This window comes from Crocuta crocuta, unplaced genomic scaffold (genome assembly GCF_008692635.1).
Source record: "Crocuta crocuta isolate KB4526 unplaced genomic scaffold, BGI_CrCroc_1.0 scaffold151, whole genome shotgun sequence".
Taxonomy (NCBI): domain Eukaryota; kingdom Metazoa; phylum Chordata; class Mammalia; order Carnivora; family Hyaenidae; genus Crocuta; species Crocuta crocuta.
This window is the reverse complement of record NW_027527942.1, coordinates 300,973-308,343: the sequence shown is the minus strand read 5'-3', so window position 1 is coordinate 308,343 and position 7,371 is coordinate 300,973. Positions and strand designations below refer to the sequence as shown.

Genomic DNA, 7,371 nt, shown 5'->3' with positions numbered 1-7,371 from the left:
TCAGTAGACCTACACTACAAAAAATCATAAAGGAAATTCTTCATTGTGAAATAAAATACAGTTGACCCTCGAACGACATGGATTTGAACTGCATGGGTCTACTTAAACACAGATTTGTTTTTTCTCCCCTTCCCCTCCCCCAGCACCGCAAAAAAACTTTCTTATTTCCATTTGATTTCAGCTCCAGAGTGGGTAAAAAGCTGCCCAGTGGCTTCAGGGAGAGGCGGAGGCAGAAGTCTTGATGCCAGGGGGATGTCAGAGGAACCCCTCAAAGTTTGCTAGGCTCTGGAGGCTCTCAGTCTTGCCTGAGGGTGGGATTTCCCAAGAGATACTCGTCCAGCCCAGCCAAGCCCAGCCTCAGGGCCAGCCAGCCGGCAGCTGTTAGTCAGGTGATGGCCCATCTTCTTGGTGAGTTTCACCTGCTCATCCAGGAAGTGGTTCTCCGGGAAGTCACTGAGTCTGCGCAGGTACAACCCAGGGCGTGCAGATACAAATGGGCCTGGTTCTGGTTCTTCTTCAGGATTAAGGTAGTTTCTGTGGCATCCAGGGTTCTATCCTACTTGTCTTGGGTCGGCTTCTGCACATCCTGGAAGAAGGCGAGACTGCTGCTCTGGTTTTGCATCTTCAGTCTCTCAGAGCTCTCCTGCTTCTCTTTGGGCAACTCCCAGAAGTGGTCCAGCCCTCCAGAGCCACATAGCCCATGAAAATCGATGGCCAGGAAAGAGGTAAGTGTAAGAGCCCTGCAGATGCCTGTTGACCAGGTGGGTGATGGAAGCCTCCATCCCGGTGTAATAATTCTGACACATCTTGGAGCTCATGGTAGATTGGCAGTTAAGAGCTAAGATTAGAGATGGTGTTTGTTGGTTGGTTCTGGAAGCAGAGGATGGCTGAGAAAATGGTTTCTGAAGCTGTGACTGGGAAAAATGTTGCAAGGCTGTTGGAGGTTGGAAGAAGTGGCATCTCTGGTTCTGTTTTGTCAGAACATTGTTAAAATTTTTCTTTTTAATCTTTATTTATTTTTGAGAGAGAGAGAGAGAGAGATAAAGAGTGAACGAGGGAAGGGTAGAGAGAGGGAGACACAGAATTGGAAACAGAGCCTGAAGTGGGACTCGAATTTAAAGACCGTGAGATCTTGTCTAGAGCTGAAGTCAGTGGCTTAACCTACTGAGCCACCCAGGCGTCACTGTTTTGTATGAACATTTTTGAAGCAAAAGGCAAATCCAGAGACTGTTAGGAGCACTGCTTACATGTAGATATTTTATAGTACTATAAATGCATTTTCTCTTCCTAATGATTTTCTTAATAACATTTTCTTTTCTCTCCTTTACTTTATTGTAAGAATATAGTATATAATATATACAAAAGGTGTACATAAAGTATGTGTTAATGGGTTGTTTATGTTATTGATGACTTTCAATCAGCAGTCGACTATTAGTAGTTAAGCTTTTAGGAGTTAAAAGTTATACATAATTTTCCATTGCCCCAGGGGTATTGGTGTCTCTGACTCCCATGTTGTTCAGAGGTCAACTGTAATACCAAACGAAAACTCAGACCTTCAGGAAAGGATTGAGATAGTCAAAACTGATTAATATCTGGAAAAATGTAAAACCTATCGCTTTTTATATTAATTTCTAAAAATGCTTAGTTTTGATTAAAGCAAAAGTATAACATGTAGGGCATATAGTGGTGTAGTGGTAATGCCTATAACACTATAGTTAAGTGAATGGAGAGGAAAATGGATCTATGATGTTGCAAAGTTTATATATTTTCAAGAACTATTATTCTATTTACTCTATGTACACTGTGAAAAGTCAAGTATATGTATTGCAATTCCTAGAATGCTCACCACAATTAATGCAAAAAGATACAACTAGTCAATAGATAAAATTACTTTCCAAACATGTGAGTAAACTAAATACTCCAGTATAGGACAGAGATTATCAGGTAGAATAAAGAAGCTAATTTTTTAAAGTACCATGCATGTATTAATTTTAAGAAAGGTAGAATAGAATATATCAGTGAAAATAGATTTCAGGGAAAAGGAAACATTCCATAATGATGAAAAGAACAGTTCTTCAAGAAGTCCTAACAATAGTAAATGCATATGTAGCTAATAGCAGAATTTCAAAATGATTGGGGCAAATATTAACAGAACATAAAGGAAAAACTGATACATCTACAGTTACAGTAAGAAATTCAAAACTTCCCTCTCAGTAAATGATAGAACTAATTGAGAGAAAAATCAGTAAGAAGATATACAACTTGAAAAGTTTTATTAACCAGCCTGATGGAATTGACATTTATAGAGCACCACACCTGACAACCTACAGAATACGAATTGCTTTCATACAAACGCACACTGAGCATTCACCAAGATAGGACATATACTGAGACATTTAAAAGTCTCAATTTCAAAGATTGAAATTGTACCGAGTATATTTTCTTACCACTGTGGAATTAAAGTAGAAATCAATAAAAAAATGACCTTTAGAAAAGCCTCAAACGTTTAGAAATTAAGCAATCCAGGTGTAAGAAACCTATGAGTTAAAGAAGAAATAACGGAATACAAAATATTCTAAGATGGATGATGATGTCCCAAAATTATGATATGTGGAAGACAGTTAAAACAGTGCTTAGAGGGAAATTTATAGCTCTGTGTGTTTAGTTTGGGAGGAAAAAAAGCAAGGTTTAAAAATGAGTCAGTTTCTGCAGTTCAGCATCCAAAAGTCAGTGTAATTCACAGCCTTAACAGAATAGTTCAGAACAATCTAGAAAATTTATAAACACCAAAACAAATGCATAGGAAACATTTGACAAAACCCAAAATTCATTTGGATCAAAACTCTCTCTAAACTAGGAAGAGAGAAAGACTTCATTGTGACAAAGAGCGTCTAAGAAAAACCTAAAGTTAGCATCATACCTAATGACTAATAATTGAACACTTTTCCCTGGAGGTTGAGAATAAGGCCAGCATATCTGCTTCACCACTTCTATTCTACTTTGTAATTTGAGTTGTAACCCGTGAAATAAACTAAGGGAAAAAAGATGAAAGTCCTGTAGATTGGAAGGAAAAATAAATAAATATCTGTCTTTATTTACAGATAATATGATAGTATGTATCAAAATTTTAAGTAGTTCAGGCAGCTACTTAAATAAGTGAATTAAGCAAAATTGTATGACAACAGGTCAGTTTATTTCTGTATGGTAGCACTGAATGAATGGAAATGATTAACAAATAAAGTTTACATTAACATTAGAAAACAAACTACTTAGGAAAAACTTAACATTAAAGTAAGTACAAAGCTTGTATGCTGAGACTGGCAAAAGACTATAAGAGAAATTAAAGAAGACTTAAATAAATAGAGATATATCATGCTTATGTGTTTTGGAAAATTCAGAATTATTAAGATGTCAATTCTTCTCAAAATGAACTGTAGTTTCAATGTAGGCTTAACCAAAATTTCATCCATTTTTTAAGATGTAAACCAATAAGTTACTTCTAAAATTTACATGGAAATGAGAGCCCTTAAAATTTGTAAATAATCTTGAAAAAGGAAACAAGAATAAAGTTTGAGTGCTTATAGATGATTTGAAGACATGTAAAAAAACCTCAAAAGATAGTATGCTTTTGACATAAGAACACATCAATGGAGTAGGTTAGAGTGGGAATAACCTTGTCTCATGCCTCACTTCATATATAAAATTTAACTTGAGATGGATTTCAGGGACAACCATAAAATCTAGTACTATAAAGTTACCAGAAGAAAACATTGAATGTATTTTTAGTACCTTGAGATGCATGCATATTACTTAGGAAATAAAAAGTCAGGACATAATTTTTAAAAATGATTGAAGTTTACGTTATCAAAATTGAACCATTCTTTTTTTTAAATATTTATTTAATTTGAGAGAGAGAGACAGAGGGGGAGATAATCCCAACAGGCTCCATGCTGTCATTGGAGAGCCTGATGTAGGGCTTGATCTCATGCACCAAGAGATCATGACCTGAGCTGAAATCAAGAGTCCCACACTTAACTGACTGAGTCACTCAGGTGCCCTTTGAACACTTCTTATCAAAAGACACAATTTAGTAAGTGTATGGATAAGCCATAGACTGGCAGAAAATATTTGCAATGCATATATCTGACAAAGAACTTATATCCAGAATGTACCTCAAACTCCTACCATTTAATAAAAATAAAGACAACCAGTCTGATCAAGGCATAAACAAAATATTTGTTGTTGTCACCAAATATTGGTTGTGAGAGAATGCAGAATTTATTGACTGAAAGAGGTACTAGGATTTTTCTGGGGTGTTAAAAAAAACAAACAAACCCTTGATCTAGGTGTGGATCACAGGGTACTATTTTCAGAACTCCTCAAATGATATACTTAAGATTCATGACCCACATTTTTATAAACTATACCTGAATAGAAAAAAAAATATGGTGCTACTTTAATTTCCAAATTTGCTACAACACCAATCTGGTAATGATTTCCTCTTTTGTATCAGATAAATTAAAAATCACAGGTACAATAATTTATCTTAATAAAAATGGAGAATGAAAAGACCATCAGTGTTATAGTATGTGTTCAAATCTCGAAAGCCTATTTGCCAGGAAACAAAGCTATCATCTGAGCTCAGGTTATGGTAAATAACTGTTTTGCTGTGGTGAATAAAAGTGTTTACTTCTCATTTAAAAAATAAAAAATACATACCCATTAATTTTTCACTTGCTAATGCAATAATAAGGTATGGTTTTTAAGACAATGAAAAATGATTCTTCAGGCAACATGATATAGCAAAAAGAACAAGGACCAAAGCCAGGAAGTCTAAACTATATTCTTGGCACTGCCACTTTAGAACTGTGCATTGAACCCCAGAGAAGTCTCTAGATCTCTGATCTTCCCTTCTCTCATTTACAAAATGAAGTGGTTGAACTAAATGACCCCCAAGTTCCTTCCTCTCTCTAACATTCTATGATCCATGATCCATTCCTTGAACTATTATCAAAGGTGTTCTCTGTTTTGACATTTTAATATGTCATGGCACTTATGCTTATATTCATTCATTATATTGCTATTCAAAGATCAAATTCAGGAAGCTATTTTAAGAATATCAGAAATATAAATTAATTTTGGTTAATATTTATGATCCTGTTAGCACATTATTTGTTGTTAAGGTCACATAAAGAACTAATCATTCCCATTTTGATTCCAGAGGCATAGTGTATATTATAATAACATAAATCATATTCATATGAATGTGAGATTAATTTCAAAATGAGACAAATTCCATGCTTTGCTTAGTATTTACATATTGCATGTTATGAATTTATTTCTTATTCATGGTAATAACATTAATTACAATAAATTTGTTTTATATTTAGGTAGACGTCACACACTTCTGGAATTTAACATTTATAATACATGAATAAATGGCCACTAGCCTTTTATGCTCCTATTTCAGATGTAGTTACTCAAATGAATAGTCACAAAATTAACAAGCTATGAAACCAGGAAAAAACAATCTGGTAATTGCATTTTGTTGATTTTTGTCACAATATCAAAATATGTAATTGCTTACCTCTGGCATCTATGTAGTAATTTCATGTTAATTATTTATCAATAGCCAATGGCCTAAGTGGAAATTACTTTGATTTCGGTTTAGCACTTCAAAAAGCCAGTTTAAGAGGGTTGGATATTCAGTGAAACCAGCATTCCTATTAAAGCATAGTCTTGGCTTCATGTTTATGCTCCTTCATATCTCCTTGTTTTGATGAGAGTCAATGTGATACAATGCAAAGGATTAAAATCAAGACACCAGAATATAGGTTGAAATTTCAGCTATATCACTTTAAATGGGCTTATTCAGGCCAGTTTCTCAATTTCTCTAGATGTGCAGTATGTAGGTAACATATCAATGTGATTCCATTTGTGAATATACCTGGAACTGTATAGGCAGTCAATATTAATTGGATATAGATTTGTATCCAATGTCTTGGATCTAGCTCTACCTTCTGTTTCCTTAATCCTTTCACTTTACAATTACTCTAGTAGATGAAAAACCCTTCCTCTGTTCTCTTACTCTGAATTGTCGTTAATTCCCTCTCCAGACTACTATATACATCCATGCTGTGTCATCGAGGCTCTCAGTTCCTTAACAATGGGTTTGTTGGCTCCCACCTATGGAGACAAACTATTATACCCCTTCAGCCTCTTCCTGAAGCACTTCTACTTTTTTTGAATGACACCTTCAAAATGTCACTCTTCCTTAATGATATTGGAACCAAAAGAAAAAAAAAAAACCTGCTGAAGAAAATTCTTCCTTCTCCAGTACTTAATATCACTTCATTGGACACAGAACTAGCTTTCTCACTAACATCCTTTATTATTCTGTAGTCCATCATTTGTGCAGCCACTTAAGTCATTTCTTTTTTAAAAAGTTTTTAGTGTTTATTTATTTTAGATAGAGAGAGAGGCAGAGAGAGGGAGGCAAAAGATCTGAAGCAAGCTTTGTGCTGACAGCAGAGAGTCTGATGCAGGGCTCAAACCCATGAGCTGTGAGATCATGACCTCAGCTGAAGTAGGATGCTTAACCAACTGAGCTACCCAAGGTGCCCCTGATTCATTTCTGAGTCACTCCTGATATCATTCCCTGGCTCAGAGATCTGTATTGACTTCTTATGGCTAACATGATAAAGTTTAAGACTATCACATGATTTTAAGGGCCTCTGTTAATCTGGCCCAAACCTGCCTTTCAAATCCTAATCTCTATATCTTCTTACAAGACTTTAATTTTGGTCAAACTGAACTGTTACTTGTATATCATCCTTCTTTCTGTCTTCATAGTTGTGTTCACATTCTCTCTACCCATTCTCTCTCTCCTAACCCCGCATTCTTAAATGATGCCCATTTGTTGCATACAGACTCCAATTCCATCTCTACCTGAAATTTCCCTGGTTACTAGGAAATAATCTTTTCTATAGCATGTTGGTCCTGTCACTCACAGCTTGCTACATGTACTCATCTACTGAGATACATGTCTTATCTCCCCATGAGTACCTTGATTACAGAACACATATGTAATTTGGCTGTGGCTGTCTAAAAAGATAGCACATGGCTTATAGAAAACAGCTTCAATCAGTGAATTGAAGACAATATCTCTGTATTATTAAAACAAAACCTTTTCCCGTAAGCTTCATTGAAACTACAGAATGCAGAAAATTATCGTATCTATAAAAGAACCCCAATGGAACTAAATTTGGCAAAAAGAGTGAATTTATTATAATGGTATAAGAATATCTCAAGTACCATAAGGGCTGTGAATTGGCAGACTTGGGAATGGACTACAACCAAATACTGGCTTAC

The 7,371-nt window shown here is 35.3% G+C and overlaps 1 pseudogene; it reads right to left on the bottom strand.

Annotated features, from left to right (window-relative positions):
* Positions 1-278: 278 nt before the first annotated feature.
* LOC144221849 (ferritin light chain pseudogene) lies at positions 279-818 on the bottom strand (annotated as a pseudogene).
* Positions 819-7,371: the final 6,553 nt, after the last annotated feature.